Raw genomic sequence first — 15,668 nt, forward strand, 5'->3', positions numbered from 1 at the left:
GTGTGTGTGTGCGGGGGCGGGGTGGGGGGGGTGTGTGTGTGCACACGCCGGAGGTGTCTGTGTCCGTGCCGGTGTGCGGGGGGGTGTGTGTCCCCGTGCGTGTGCAAGGTGTGTCCCTGTGCGTGTGGGTGACAGGTGCAGAGTGGTGCGTGTGCCTCCGTGTGCACACGGGGGGATGTGCCGGGCCCCTGTCTGTGGGGGTGTGCTGTGGGTGTGCGTCCCTTTGTGGGGCTGCATCCCCGTGTGCGTGTGTCCATGTCCGTATGTCCTTGCACATGTGCATTTGTGTGTCCCCGTGCGTGTGCAAGGTGTGTCCCTGTGCGTGTGGGTGACAGGTGCAGAGTGGTGCGTGTGCCTCCGTGTGCACACGGGGGGATGTGCCGGGCCCCTGTCTGTGGGGGTGTGCTGTGGGTGTGCGTCCCTTTGTGGGGCTGCATCCCCGTGTGCGTGTGTCCATGTCCGTATGTCCTTGCACATGTGCATTTGCATGTGTGCCCATGTACAAGGGTGTGTCCACGTGCAGGCGGGCATCTGCACGGCAGTGCCCATGTCCCTGTGGGTCTGCATCCCCACATGCGGGGTGTGGAGCTGTGCCACATGTGTTCCCTGGTGCCACGTGTGTTCCTAGGCGCTGGGGGTGGACGTGTGCTGGTACATCTGTGCTGCCAGTGCCCCTGTGCCCGCCGCGGTGCCTTGTGCCCTGTGGGTGTTACAGTGCCCAGGTGTCACTGGCACTGGCCACTGGCGTGGGCTCCCCAGAGAGGCTGTGCTGTCTCTGTCTGGGTGGGTGGGGGTTTCCAGACCCAGTGCGACCCAGCCGTGAGCAAACTGGTCGGAGCCCACAGCTGACCCCCCTTGGAGCAGGGGGGCAGACTAGAGACCCCCTGAGGTGCCCTCCAATGTTAATGACACTGTGGTCTGAGTGCACATCTCGGGTACCAGAGTGCTCTGTGCTGTGCAGGGGGAAGCCGGAGTCCCTGTGTGCTGCTCTCCAGGGCACAAAGACCCCCTCAGTGTCATTCCAAAGTTACCAGGACCAGCGCTTTTCTGCTGTCCCTGGGCAGACCTCTCTGGTCCCCGAATCTCTCATCTGTGCAAAACCTCACTTTTCTGCAGGCTCCAGCCCATTTGACTCTGTGGCTGCTGAGAAGATTGGCTGCTGGTCCCAGCAGAAACAGGTAATTGGGTGGAAGGTGGGGAAATGGTCGTAAATGCACAATAAACACAATGTTACACATGGCTCTCTAAATTAGCAGACTACCGCTGCCTGTAACGGTATTTATCATAGCACTCTCTTAGATTAGATTAACATTAGGGGAAATTTCTCTTGTGATTACTAAAATATAATCTAAAATTGCAATCTTCTTTGGTAAAAGATGATAATAAGAATAATAATCAGAGCTAGCAGAGAAATGAAGTAGGTCTTATTACATTAGCAAGCATTTAGGAAAACCTTATGGCAGCTTCTTTGCTAACTCCAGTGAGGCAGACACTTCTCGGTAGCTTGCTAAATTGGCCATATAAACTCTGAAAATATATGTGTTTGTCCATTCATTTTCAGATGCATGCACGCACACCAGATTATTTGTAGAAAAGCTCTACTTAAAAAAACAAATTTAGAACCAGACAAGTTGCCATGGCAGGATGAGCACAGACTCTGCCTGGGAGTGGGGATTTGTTCTTCAGCACCGGAGAAAGCCGCCACAGCACCCCAGCGCGAAGCAGGTGTGCTTGTGCCCGGTCGAGGGGGGAATTCACACACCTGCCCCGGGGCCTGGGGAACCAAGGGATGGGTAAGGGACAGCCACAACGAGGGAGGGAGCAGTGGGGGAAGAGGGAAAGTCCTGGGGCATCAGAGATGTCAGGAGTGGGTGCCTGGACCGGACAGTCATATGTGCAGGGCCACTTGTGCCCACCTGGAGGTACTTCTGGAGTGGAGCTGGTGCTCCTGCCTCACGGCACTGCCTGTGGCTTCTCACCAAACATACCTTTGTAATGTGGGATTACATAAATGATTGACAATTTATAACTAATTTATGCAATACCAAAAAGCAGTCTATCTGCTCTGTCCTGCCTTTGCCTTGGGTCTTGCCATTGGGTCATCAGGGACAAAAGCTGCAGCCTCGGTACAGGCAGAGATGACAGAAATGACCCCAAGCAGGTGGAAACCAGCCCCTCGGTCGGGTGGCCACGCTCAGGGGCCTGGGCTGGAGGGGCCACATCTCCCATCTGTGCGTTCTTCCTGCAGTGCCTGGGCTGGCCACATCCTGGAGGCCAGGAGATCTGCCAGCAGCTTCATTGAAAGGTTTGGCGGGGCTGTTTCAAAATGAGGGGGTTGCTTGTTCCCAGCGTGCAGCATGAGCTGCTACACAGAAAGAGCCGGACGTGGCTGGAAGCAGAGGGCTGCCGAGACGCCGTGAGTCACACGCAACCTTCTCGAGGCTCTAATGACCCCTCCTGGTAGCTCTCCTCTCGATTAGGAGAGTGTAGGCAACAAGTGATGGGGAGCTGACACCCCCCTACCTGCAAACGACCTTTCCTCTTCTGCCTACTTTGCAGTTCCTGTTAGTTATCGTCCCTGTGCCAGAGCCCAGGCCGGCTCCCTGCTGCAGCGCCAGGCTCTCCCACACACTGCCGAGGTGGCTGCGGTGCTGCCGGGGCTGTTCCTGGCTGGACAGCAGGAATAACCTTTCCTTGCAGATGTTCAGACCTGAGAGTTTGCTTTCCTGCTCCACCAGCCCAAACTCACCAGCTTCCAAGTGTCCGTGGGGTAGGAGATGCCCTAGCTCTGCTCCCAGCAGGGAGGGACGAGCACGGTGACGCCGGCTCCATCTCCCCATCGGCTGTCTGTCCGAAGAGGAACTGCCACGGCAAGGCTATGCGGAGGCAGGGCTGCCCGCAGGCTGCCCACGGTTCGCTCTGGAGGCAGGGCTGGATGCTGGCTGCCCTCATGCCGGCTGGGGAGAGCTTTGTCAGGGCTGCGCTGCTGGGACCATGGCCTGGGGGTGGCTGTGGAGGGGGCTGAGTGCTGATGATAACCCTCAGCACCCTCTTTCTGCACAAATTGTTGCTGTGTTTGCCTTCTGCTTCCTCTTTTGTTGAATAATTCATAATGAGTGATTAATGGAGATGGGCCCCCCTTCCTATTCGCACATGATCACAGGTTGCATTTTTTCAGAGCTGTTAGTTATTCATAATGATTTGCTGAGTAATGTCTGCGCTGCTCCTGGGGCTGCGGTTTACTCCCTGATGATTCAGTGGGATCTGGGGCAGGCAGGCGCAGGCAGCTCTCCTGCCCGACTCACCAGGCTCTGATCCCAGTCCTGCTCCCTGCCCAGGTACCAGGACTCTGGGCACTGCATGCCCAGTGCCAGCTCACCAGGATCCGAGTATGAAGTTCAGTTGCTGTGAATATGAGATGTGCCTAAAATGGGAGATTTTGTTTAATTGGGTGATGGGTTAAATAGGAGATTTGGGCTGAATATCCCTGCTCCTTCCTTGGTTTACTAGAAGCAGTGAACATGAAGGGGCTTGGCTGAACGCAGGGGATGTGCAGAGATGCCTGGAAAGTGTCATCTGTGTCATCTCAGCTTTAACCACTGCTGTCCTTCTGGACTGAGCATTTCTACATCACCTTCTCTGTGGGACCAGCATCAGTGTGGCTCACTCTCCAGTCTCTGCTAGCACAGATGCGAACAGTATGATCTGAGACCTCCAAAAAACGATCAGACAGGAGAGCAAGGGAGACAGAGGGAGGGGCAGACCTGGGGGCAGCATCCCTCAGCTCACTTACGGTTTATAACCCACTGCAAAGTGTCCGCAGGCGCTGATTTCTTCCCATGTCCTTGTAAGAGCTGCAGACAGGAGAAGCTCTCCCAGCCGGTGTGCTGAGGGACGGGGAGGGCAGCGGCGGAGCCCTGGGCAGGGCGATGCCTGTGCTGTCAAGACCAGCTCAGCACCTTGTGCGGCTTCCCACTTGCTGGCAAGGCCAGCGAGCAAAGGGCTCACCAGGAACTGCTGCTGCCAGTTATCCTGGAGAGCTGGGACCTCCCGGGAGGGGAATGGCCCCCGCCTGCTGCAAGGGGGCCCCTGGATCTGTTCACCTACCTTCATCCTCCTCATCTTCCTCACCAGCATCCGTGCCATCCCTGAGGATGCCATGGCAACGGGGCCGGCAGGGATGGCTGCGGGAGGAGAAGCTGCAGCTCTGGTGCAAGGGCTCTGAGCCCTCGCTTCGATCCTCGGTGCTGCAGCAGTGCCCAGATGGTGTCCAGACCCAGCCAGTTCAGGGCAAGACTGAGAGGGAGGTGGTTTTGTGGGTGCCCAGGGTGCCATCCCACACATGCTCTGGGCCCTGCTTAGGCCTGCCCGAACAGCCCTGGCAGGCTGCAGAGGGCTGGACACCGACCTGGAGGTGCTGCTGGCGTGCATGGGGCAGCAGCGGGGGTGATACCAGTACCCAGAACCCTTACCCTGGCAGAGGGGCTTCTCCCCCACTGTGCCTTCCTCCTGGCAGGGCAGGGAGAGGCGGAGGTGACACAACTGTGACACCGAAAAGCATAGCAGAGATGTCGAGTGCTTCGTTGGGCCACTCCAGCAATATCTCACCACAGACAAGCTGTCGGGCAGCTCTTACCCATTTATTACAGCTTTCTGAAGTTATAATTAGAGTCTGGTCTGGCCCAGCCCAGAGGAGGAGGGAGCTGCTTTCAGTTGCTTGCTAGGACCGTAATGGGCCTGTCTGGTTTGTGTGTGGTGCAGCTGTGATCCCCAGGGGCATTCGAGCAGGGGCTGTAGCGATGCATCAGGAGGCTGAGGCTGTGGGTGCAGGCTCAGGGACAGACAAGGGGCAATCATGGCTCTGTGTGCTTCTAAAGCCTCGGGAGGAGCTGCAGCAAATCAGCCTGTTGCTTGTCAGAGCCTGGTCTGTCTCCTGAGGAAGGCGCTTCTCCCGAAGCACCGGATCCCCAGCCGCCTTGAGACTCCCCTGGGAGCTGTGGCTGCCCCGGCAGAGGGGGAGCATGGACGCAGGTGGGACGTGAGCACAGCCTCGCTGCTCTGGCTGCCTTAGCTAAATAGGGACCGTCTCCCCGGGGGCCACGCGGCGCTGGCGCTGGTTCTGGTTCTATTTTGGGTGTTTTGCAGAACAGCTGGTGATCATCTCTTACACCACACGGAGAGGGCTGCATGCAGCTATTTCTGCCAGCTCATCCACGCACAGCCTCTTTTTATAAACACGCTTCCCCAGACGGATGAACGCAGGTGATGGAGGGAGCTTTCAGCGCTGGCGTTTCAGAGGTGACCACCAGCTCTGCCACGAACGCTGCTGTCGCCCTGCGCCCTGGCTGGGCCACGGCCCATGTCTCCTGACCCACAGGGCACAGCGGGGCACAGGGCATGGGGCTGCCCTGGGCACAGGGTGGGTCCGGATGCCTGGCATGGGGCAGCCGGGCGTCCCAGCCCTTCAGTGTTCTCGTAACTCACAGCAGGCTGTACTTCTGCCCCGCGGTGGGCTTGTCCCATGCTCTGCTGCTCCAGGAGGATGCTGCAGGTGCATGTTACTAATTAGGATGATGACAGGTTTATAAAGTTCAGGGTCAGGCCCTCAGACCTGCCTGTGCTCCCTGGGGAGGTGCAGCCCCTAGGGCCAGCAGGTCCCTGCTGCACCATGTCCACGTGTTCAGCCCCAGCCGTGTTCCTCAGGGGGGTTTTCATGGGCGAGGGGAATGGCCGTTCCTGCGGCATCCGGACGTTTTCCCCGCAGACCTGAGCAGGGCCAAAGCCTGGTGCAGGTTTGTATCTGCTTTAATTTTGACCTTGATTTCTCCTGCTGGAAAAATTAAGCAAGCAAGTACCAGCTTCCCACCGTGTAATGGAGATTAATTAGCTGATATCTGTGATGACCTCTGCTAGTGACAGCCCTGCCCCTAACACCTTGTGTGGCCATGCAGTGCTGCACCTGTGCTGTGTACAGCCGCTCCATGTCCCCTCCTGTCCCCAGCTTTGGCCAGAGGGTCGGACTGGCTGCGGTGCTGGGGAAGCACCAGGAAGTTCAGCCCCAGCACAGGGACATCGCCCAGACACTGCCGCACCTCGCTCAGGCTGGGGGGAGGCAGCAGCTCACCCTCAACCTGGGGCACCAGGAGCGATGGACCAGGCGGCTGTTTGCTCCCATGTCCTGCGGCGTCACCCCTCGGCAGGGCAGGGGGAGCTGGCAAAGCTCTCCAGGGCTAGAGGGGGTGTCAGGGGGACCTGCAGCCCCACTCCTGCTCCAGAGCACAGCCGTAACCGAGCCCTTCTCTTGTGTTCAGAAAGCTGCTGCCCCTTTATTTCTGTTCTGGATGTTGTGGGTATTGCAGGGCTGGACACAGCCTGGCAGAAAGGAGGAACCCTGCGCGTGTGCCCTCTCATCTCCAGCTCTGTGAACTCCTGGGCCCCAAACTCTTCCTTGAAGTATCCTGTGTCAGACAACCTCAAAGTTTCCCTTCTTGCTTTTAAAAGCAGCCCAGGTCTAAGCCTCTCCTGCCCAGGAGATAGAGAGCAGCAGGGCTGGATGGGGAGGGCAGGGTGATGGGCTGCAGGGGCAGGCTCCTGGGGTTCTGAAATGCTGCTGTCCTCCTCCCCCCGTCCATGTCTCCCTCTCTCTGCTGGACCCATCAGTCTTCCCAGGCCAGGCTGTCCTGTGGGGCTGGGTTATCTCCAGCTACAGCTGGGGCTCTGCCCAAAATAGTGGCCTCCTGCCCCGTGCGTTATTGGAGGCAGGAGGCATTCGGTGATGTAGTGCTTCCAAAAGAGGCTGCAGTGGCGAGTGGGTCTGATGTCTCTATAGCAACTGCGGGGTAAAAATAGTGCTGGAGAATTTCGGAGCTGTCAGGGAGAGCTCCTGGGATGCGGTGCTTGGGCGAGCAGGGGTTGACTAGGGGAGCAGGGCTCACCACCATGCTGCTGGGAGCTGCTGTCTGTGCCAGGGCTGCCCCAGGGCCGCCGGCAGCAGAGGGGAGGAGGGAGCTGTGGGGCTCAGGACATGCCTGCTGCCCCAGTGTGGGAGCCTGGCGGTGCAAAGCCCCGGGCTGTTCCTGTACCAACCCTCTGCCTGTCCCCTCAGCCTCACAGCACCCAGGGTCTCCCAGTCCTGGCTCCTGGCCGAAGGCATGGTGATGAGCGTTTGCACACTGGGGGGTCTTGTAGGTGAACAAGTGTAAAGGATTTGCTGTGCCCAGCCGGCTGTGCCCAGAGCACATATGCACGGTTACTGCTGTGTTGTTCAACTTGGATTCAAGGCTGCCCTCCCTGCCGCCGTCCCGTGTTGGATCGGCAGCTCTGCAGCTACGTCAGCCACCACGGACCTTACGGGTGGCTGCACCTTGCCATCCCCCTCCCTGCGCCTTGCCTTCCTCCTCCCTGTGCCGTGCTGTCCCCCTCCCCGTGCCTCGGGCTGCCCTGGTTCTGCAGACAGCCATGCCCTGGCTCTCAGCCGCATACCCCAGGCAGAGGCTGCGGCTCAGACCCATCCGGGCTCTGGGCGATGGCCTTTGCTACCCAGCTGTGCAGAGGTTGGAGGCTTTCAAAGCTCCAGCACCAGGTGACCACAGAAGCAGCCTAAATTGCACCAGAGACCCTTGGGACTAGTGATTTTTGGGGCCAGCCTGAGGGGCCTTGGGGGGGTTTAGGTGCTCTACTGTGAGTGTCAGAGACGGGGATCTCCAGCTACACCAAAGCCAGCTTGGGCTCACCCCAGGTTTGGGGCAGGTCGGGAGGGCCATTCGTTACCCCCAGTGATTTGTGTAGGGGGGGCGCAGGAGAACCAGGGCTTTGCTGCTGTCCCAGCGGTGCTACTGTAGTGACAGAGGCAGGGCCGTCCTCAGGCAGGGGTGGGCACTGCTGCTTCCCAGGACTCCCTGCGCTTTGGGGACCCTCCGTGGGCTGTTCCCTGGGGATGGGGATGCGTGACAGGCGCAGGCTCTGCCCCTTCCGCACAGACCCACTCGCTCCGGTGCCGCGTGCTGTGGTGTGTGCCGGGACTGTGACCATCCCGTTGGCGGCTCAGCTCCGCGCTGCAGCAGGAGCGATGCTCAGGGGGACCAGGGCTGGGCAACTGGGTGCAGCGTCCTCTGCAAGGGATCGCACCAAGACTTGGGGACCTCGGGGGCATTGGTGGCCTCTCCACGTGCCGTGAGGACAGCTGGCCAGGGGCCAGCAGCTTCACTGCATCACTCCCTGCTGCAGAGATGGAGACCATATGTGGAAATCCACTTGCTCCCCTTTGCCAGCGCATCCCCAGGCCTGGATCTGCCAGCTCCTCCCTGGCAGGATGAGTCTGGCATTACTTCATTTTCCACTTGCAAATGAAGCACAAAACAGCACCTGTACAGAGAGAGAACGAGTCTGGGAGCGAGCCCCTGTACAATGCCAGTGCTTTGCCCTGCTCTGGGGACTTCAGTGCCCGTCTCCCTCTGATCCATGTCTGAAGCGTGAACAAAGTTTAAAACCTTCTTATAAGTGAGGAGCGTTTGGAGATGGGTGAGATCTGGGTCACTCTCCATCCTCTGCTCAACAGTGTGGTGCATTAATTAGACTTTGACTCTAATCAGTTGTGTGAAAATAGAAATGCCACTGCTATGTGTCACTGAACAGCGAGTGCTTCTCATATTCTAATTACAGGTTGACATTTTGCACAATTAACTCAATGTGCTGGCCCTCAGATAACTGCAATTTTCACCCCTTGGATCCTGACCACTTGGCTCCAGGGAGCCGGGCTGCGGGACCAGGCGGGATGCGGGCTGATGGGCTCAGGGGATGCTGCTGTGCCAGGAGTCCTCCTCCCTCGCTCGGAGCAGGGACGGGAGCTGCCCTGGCGGGCAGAGGGGCTGGGGGCAGCTCGTCTCCGTCCTGTCCTCGCCCCTGGGCTTTCCGTCCCCGCTGTCTCCATCACCGGAGCCCCGGTCTCCTGAGGTGAGGGTCCACTTCAGAAAAACCTCCCTTTTCCCTCTTCTCTCCTCTCACATGTGGGCCACAGGTGGGGTGGGAATGTATTTTGAAAGTGGCTGGAAAAGCATTTGCAAACCCTCTCCTGTCCTTACGGAACCACATGCCAGGGAACCGTGTTTCCTCTGGTGAGTCCATGTCAATGGTGCAGCGCCTCGCTCAGCTCTCCTGGGCCGCCACGAGCCCCAGGTGCCCCCTCTTCCCCCCCTCTCCTCGCTCCCCCTCAGTCTCCATCTCTCATCCCCGCAGTCGGTGGTTGCCTTGGCAACGTATCCCTCTCCCTGCACTTTTTCATTCTTTTTCCTTTGTAATCTATACATTCTCGCACCTCCACATTGGTTTTTTGCATCTCGGCTGTACTCCAGAGGACCTCCAGAGAAGCCCTTTGGATTGAAAGGCAAGGAAACGCACTCAGTTGCAGGCTGGAAAACCATGGACCCCAGGAGGAGAGAGGTGGCGGTGGAAGATAAGGACAGTCATGTTGCAGCTGGGTAAAGTGGCACTGCTCCATCTCACCGTGGGGAACGGTGTCCTGTGTCCTTCCGAAGCCATGGGCTGTCACGGCAATGCCACCCAATCCCCGAAGCCATAACCCCTTTGGGGTGTCCTGGGGCCGGGGCAGCCGGCAGGTCCCTGCAGCAGGGTTTGGGAGTACGTGGGCAAGCCTGGGGCTGGAGCTTGGAAACGGGCTGAAGCCTGTGACGGAGAGCTGTTTCACACGGGTGCTTTTGAACCCACTAACTCCAGGAGTTAATAGGCAGGCGTAGGAGGAGCTGAGTGGCAATTCAATTTGTAGCGATTACTTGCCAATTAAGATGAGCACAGACAGTGTCTGGGACAGGAGAGAAGAGCCACTTGGCCTGAGGACAGGGGTTGAAAAGGCAGAGGTGAAGCTGGGAGTGCAAATGCAAGTGGGGGAAGAGACGGGGCTGGTGATGCCGGCATCTCACGTCTGAGACATGGCATGTCTGCAGCCACGTCCAGAGCTCAGGCCCCACGCGCCATCTCTTGCTGCCCACTCTGCCTGTGTTAGACAGGGGCACGAGCCTGCCGGTCGCCTCCTGAGACGGCTGCACGGCGATGGGTGGTCACACTGGGACTGACAAGGCACTTGGGTGCCCAGGGTGTCAGGGCCTCTCTGGGGAGTTAGTTGCCACGATGGGCAACAAACTCCACGGGGAGTGAGTCTTTCTGGGGATTTTACCTGTTTCTAGACTGGGGGTTCCCTGCTCCGAGCTCCTGGAATCGATGCTGCAACTCCGATCCTTGCAGGGTGTGTGCAGTCGCTGAGGCTCAGTGGTGGCCATTGTTAAGGCGTTTTCTCATGTGTGCTTTGCAGTTTGATGGGACAGAGAGATGCAGGCAGTAGTTCTCACCCTGTGCTCTTTTTTATTTTATTTAATATTATTAAACTAAGTTTTATAAATATTCATGGCAATGAAATCAGTGCAAAAATATTCCATTATCTCATTTTGCTGGTTTAATTTTCAAAACTCATTTTGTCTTGAGAAGTCATTACAATGCTCTCTGGGTTGCGTTTCACTTCTAACCCTGTAAGGATCTCCAAAGGTAACAGTGCATGGAACAACAAAAGCAAAATGTCAGTGCCTCGTCCTCAGGACTGGCAGAGGTGCGGGGCTTCAGACCGAAAGGTGAAATACTGCAATGCTCAGGAAACACTTTCTAACAAGAAACGAGAAGACCTCACAGCTGTGCTGGGGGTCTGTGCAGGGCTGCCCGGGGACCACGTGTCCCCTCCCAGCTCTCCCCGGAGAGCACTGGTGGGACCCAAGCTGGCAGGTGCTGCCTCGGGGTCTGCAGGTGCCCACCCGCACCCACGCCCCAAGGGTCGGTGCCCCCCTGCACCACGAATGGGTGCTCCTGGACACCCACTGGTGACACCAAGGGGGGGGGTCTCTTCCCTGCCACCCTGCATGCTCTCTGCCCTGCTGTGGGAAGCACATGCAATGCAGCTCACCCCCCCTAGCCCTCCCAGCAAACAGGAGCTGCTGGGTGAATTTTAGCAACGTGTGCATAAGGCATCGCACGGTCCTGCGAGCGCCGGGGTGGCTGCGCCTGAGCTGTGTGGGGGAGAGAGCCCAGAGATGGGCTCTGGCATCGATGGCTCCCAGCGCTCCTCTGCCTGGCCATGCTGGGGCTTCCATGCACTTGACCGAGAACCTTATTTCACCAAAGGGTTAAGGAGCTAAACCAGCTTGTTTTAACTTACTATTACAGTAACCACAAAATACAGAAGGATTTCCCCCCCCCCCAGACCAATTTCCTATTTCTCGGAGTGGCAGGCCGGAGCACCGCGGGGGGGGCCCGCCCCCCGGGGACCGCGTGGAGCACGCATGTCTGATTTGCCACGCTCATGCTTTTTGGTCTGCGGGGACTGAGGCCGTGAGCTGGCATCTACATTTCATCAGTGTCCCCTGCCGAATTCCCATTCCAGACATTTTTTTGTACTCCAGGTGGGTTGGGTAAACATTGGCCCTGGCATTCTGGCACTCCTGCCTTATGCATGTAGCGCTGAGACCCATCACAGCAAACAGTTTCATCTAAAAATCATCTTGATTTAAGCTCGTTTATATAGAAAGTAATTTTGTTTTGACCTCATACCAATTCTGCCTGATGAAACATTCATTTCCATGATTGTCTGGAGAAGGGCAGCTGATGGCAGTCGGGGGGATGGGGGTTAATGCATTAGTCTATGGGCAGGGTACTGGTGCCGGGGGGTGAGCAGCCAGCAGTCATGTGCTCCTGCCTCAGCTCTGTCACTTGTCGGATCGGGGCCTCTCCATTACCCACTGCCAAAGGAGAGCAGCTGCGTCTGTGCTGGGGCTGGAGGGGTCTCACAGAGCAGAGTTAATGATTTCTGAGGGTTTTGGGGTCCTTGTGTGCCGTACGCCATACAAGTGTCATTAGTAAGGATTTCTTCTTCCTATTTCTCTTTCCTCAAGCTCATGTCCTTGTCCCTTGAAAGCAGATGACTCCAAAGCTGCTCTCCCCTCTCTGGACGTCGTGTGCCACTGGGTTGGGAACAGACAGCACTGCGGGGCTCTGAACATCACGTGCAGCAGGAGCCCCCCCAGCTGGCAGGGCAGCCGCAGCTGAGACAGGGCGGGACAAATGTGGGTGCTGGGCGAGACACCAGACACACCGCTCCAGAGCATCAGCCCTTGATGGTGCAGGGCTCACCCTGGCTGCTGCGTCCTGGGGGTGCCATTCTGCCGAAGGGACTGGGCTGACAGCACGTGTCTCCGACCCTAGTGTCTGAACCCCACCCAAAAGTGGAGGCACCTGAGGGCAAGCGGCTGGGTGGGCAACTGGCAGCCAGCCAAGGTCGACCCACTGCATAAGTCCATCAGCGCAAAGGTGTGCTGTTTTGGAGACAAAGCGCAGGATTTGGGCAGTTGGTTTTAGACTCTGCCAAAGTTGAGGCCATCTGGGATGAAATTTTCTCTTGTTCCCTCAAAATGACTTTCCATGGGAGCAGAAGACAGCCGTGGCACTATGTCCCGGCCAGGTGGGTGGGGCCCTGGCGGAGCACCCAGTGAGGGGGACAGGACAGATGGACTTGTCCTTGGCCTTGGCTTTCCAGGACTCCGACCTTTCTCCCTCATCAAGTGTGTAATTACAGTGACAATTGCTTCGGCCTGCGCTGTGGTGGAACAGGGGCAGAGCCACAGTTAGTTTGGTTAACTTCCAGTTTTTCTAAAAATCATGTAAATGAAAGAATTATTGGGGCAGCTGTAATGAAACGTCTTGTGGCCAGGGACACGAGCAGCACCTGAGGGTGGATGCCTGGGGAAGGATGGCGCTGCTGCAGCACCTTACCTCTGCACTTCACAGGGCAAACTTCAGGTGGAAAACAGCAGGGATTCTGCAAGAATGCAATAAAATAACAATTTAGTCACTTGGCTGGGACGATACAGCAGGGAGAGCTTTGTAAAGACTGTGGGCTGAATTACCTACTGAAAATACATGGTGGGAGAGGCACAACTTTCACCTGCCTGAGATTCCCCCACAAACTGATCCTGTGGACAAACGCACTGAGTCTGGAAAATAACTTTGGTTTGAGGTGTCCGTGTGTCCATGTCCAATGCACATTGCGTCCTCTGCCATGGCTGTGTCACGATCCACTTTGTGTCCTCTGCCACCGCCATGACTTGCCATGGCTCCTGGCAGGTGAGGAGAGGTGCGTGGTGGAGGAGGGAGATGATTTGAGTTTGCATTACACAGAATGCTTGTCGGAAGAGAAGTGATCCGTATTTAACAACAGAGCTGTGTAATAACCTGCAATTACCTCTGTGCGGTGCCTGTGGGGGCGGCTCTTTCCCTGGCAGAGGGAGGGGGGGTGAGCGCTTCTGCACTGTGCGTGCTGCCAGGACGGACATGGCTGCTCCCAGCATGTGTCCTCCCTCCTCGGTGTGATGCTCTCAGGGCCTGGCACAGGGCACTGCGCTTGGCATGCACCAAGCGTGGCCAAGTGCCGGCATCGTTGGGCACCAGGACGGGCTGTGAGAACCGCTGGTTGGCAGGGCCAGGATTGGCAGGGCCGGGGCCGGTGGGCAGCACTGCTGGCAGGGCAGGACAGCTCTGGCACAGGCATGGAAGGGGTTGCAGAGGACCAGCCATGGCCCCGGGCAGCTGCAGTCCGACCTCCGTGCCCCACCCCACAGGCACCCGTCACCAGTCCCCGGGGGTGGCATCCCCCCACAGCCTGGGTGAAGCCAGCCGCAGGACCCCAGGCTGGCACGTGCCATGGAGGGGGCTTGGCGGCTGCTGCTTTTGCTTTTCATGCCCACAGGGTCCCCCTGAGCCCCTCACCCATGCGCCCCAGCTGCGGTGACGGGGCTGGTGCCTGTGCCTGTGTAGCCATTGCTTGTCTTCCTCCTTCAAGGATGGCCCCGGCCCAGCCCTCCCCAAGCCGGTGGGGTTTTCCAAAGTGGGGTCCTTGTCCTCTTGGCAATCAAAGGGACATTTTCTGTCCAGTGGGTGGAGGTGGGCTGGGCACTGGGTGCTGGGCACAAGGAGTGCCGGGGAGCCCCAGTGCAAACAGCTGCGACGCTCTGCCTCCTCCTGAGCAGCCCATGGGCTCGCGGCTCCACATGCTCTGGGTGGGAGCACAGTGTGGTGCTAACACTGGCCCCGCAGCCAGCGCCTGCAGGCACCAAAGTGCAGCCTCAGCAGTGCCAGGGCAGCCGCCCGCTTTCCTGACCCGCGTCTCCCCCCGCTCCCACGACCGCCTGTGGACCTGCCGCCATGTGGGAAAGTGCAAGCAATTATCATGATTCCCCGTCCTGCCTCCCCCGTCTGCGCAGTGCTGGGAACGCGCTGCAATGCCTCGCAGATGGGAAAGTGAGTTATGCCGGTGGGCTTTGCTCTGGAAAGCTTGTGGTTTGTGAGCAGAGAGAGACGACGAGGGCATCAGTGCATGTCCAGTGCCAGCTCTGGTCCAGCCACACCAGGGAAGATCCTTTTGCCTGTCTCAGCAGAGGAGTGGTCCCACGGCACTGGGAAGACGTGGGGCTGGTGCGGGCAGTGCAGAGCAGGGCAGAGCGGCTGGCGGCAGAGCTCTCGCCTCCTGGTCAGGGCAGCATGCCGGGCTCCGCCGGCAGCATGGGGCTCTCCTGCAGGCACCCGTCAGCTGCACTTCCAACCAGCAGTGTTCTCCAGTACAGGCTGATGCTCACCTCCCTGTCCCACCTCTGCCTGCCCCATCACCCCGTGCTGCAGCGACACACCGCATTTCTGCTCTCTTCCCTGCGGCTGTGTCGGGAAAAGCCTCTCAACCACTTTGGTCCCTGCCCTTACAGCCTGTTACCTCTGTTATCAGGGTTCAGACGGGCAGTGGTTGTGCAGCACACGTAGCTGATGCCAGCAGCAGCGTGCAGGCAGGGTCTGCGCTGCCCATGGCAGGCTCAGTGCAGGCAGCCCGGCAGCACCAGCTCTGCCAGGGCTGTGGCTGCAAAGGAGGGGGCCTCGCTTTTGCAGCTGGGAATGCCATGGGTGGGAGGTGATGCTTTCCCATGGGAGCTCTCCCAGAGCTGCCGCCCAGCTCTGCTAAACCTGGGGTCACCTATTGCAAATAGTGGCTGTGGCCTTCCAGGGCCTGGTAGGGAGGAGGGATGTGAGGGATGGTGAAACATGCAGCCACGGTGGCTGAGGAGCTATGGCACGTGTGTCCCCACAGCCAGCCTTTGCGCTGTGCCAGGCCCCGGGTGTGTGGTGTGGGTGCTTTGCCACGGCTGGCTGAAGGTCTGCGGCAATTTTAATATTGCTGCTGAATGAAATTTCCTGATTCGGCTTTCATGTCTGCTGGGACACTTATGAAATATCCGGATTCTGTTTTTTTCTGAAGAAGTGGAATTTCCTATTTATGGATTTAATATAAGGGCTACGTGCTCTGGGAGGGAAGCGGCTGCACGGCAGCAGTGGCAGTGCTGGCTCAGCCATTGCTCTCCCTCTGCTCTGACACCCCCCTGGCTGCAGCTCCCCCGGCTCGGCTCCCCATTGCCGGGCTGGGGCCAGTGCGGGGAATTCGTCTGCCTCAGTAGTTTTCCAGCCCGCGCTAAGCCTCCTTTTCATGGCTAATCACACCACCTGCCATGGGTGAAATCCAAATGCACACTGACAATTTGCTGGCGGCTCTGTTTGGAGAGGGATCAGATGAGGTC

Source organism: Aptenodytes forsteri, unplaced genomic scaffold (assembly GCF_000699145.1).
Source record: "Aptenodytes forsteri isolate BGI_AS27 unplaced genomic scaffold, ASM69914v1 Scaffold83, whole genome shotgun sequence".
Taxonomy (NCBI): domain Eukaryota; kingdom Metazoa; phylum Chordata; class Aves; order Sphenisciformes; family Spheniscidae; genus Aptenodytes; species Aptenodytes forsteri.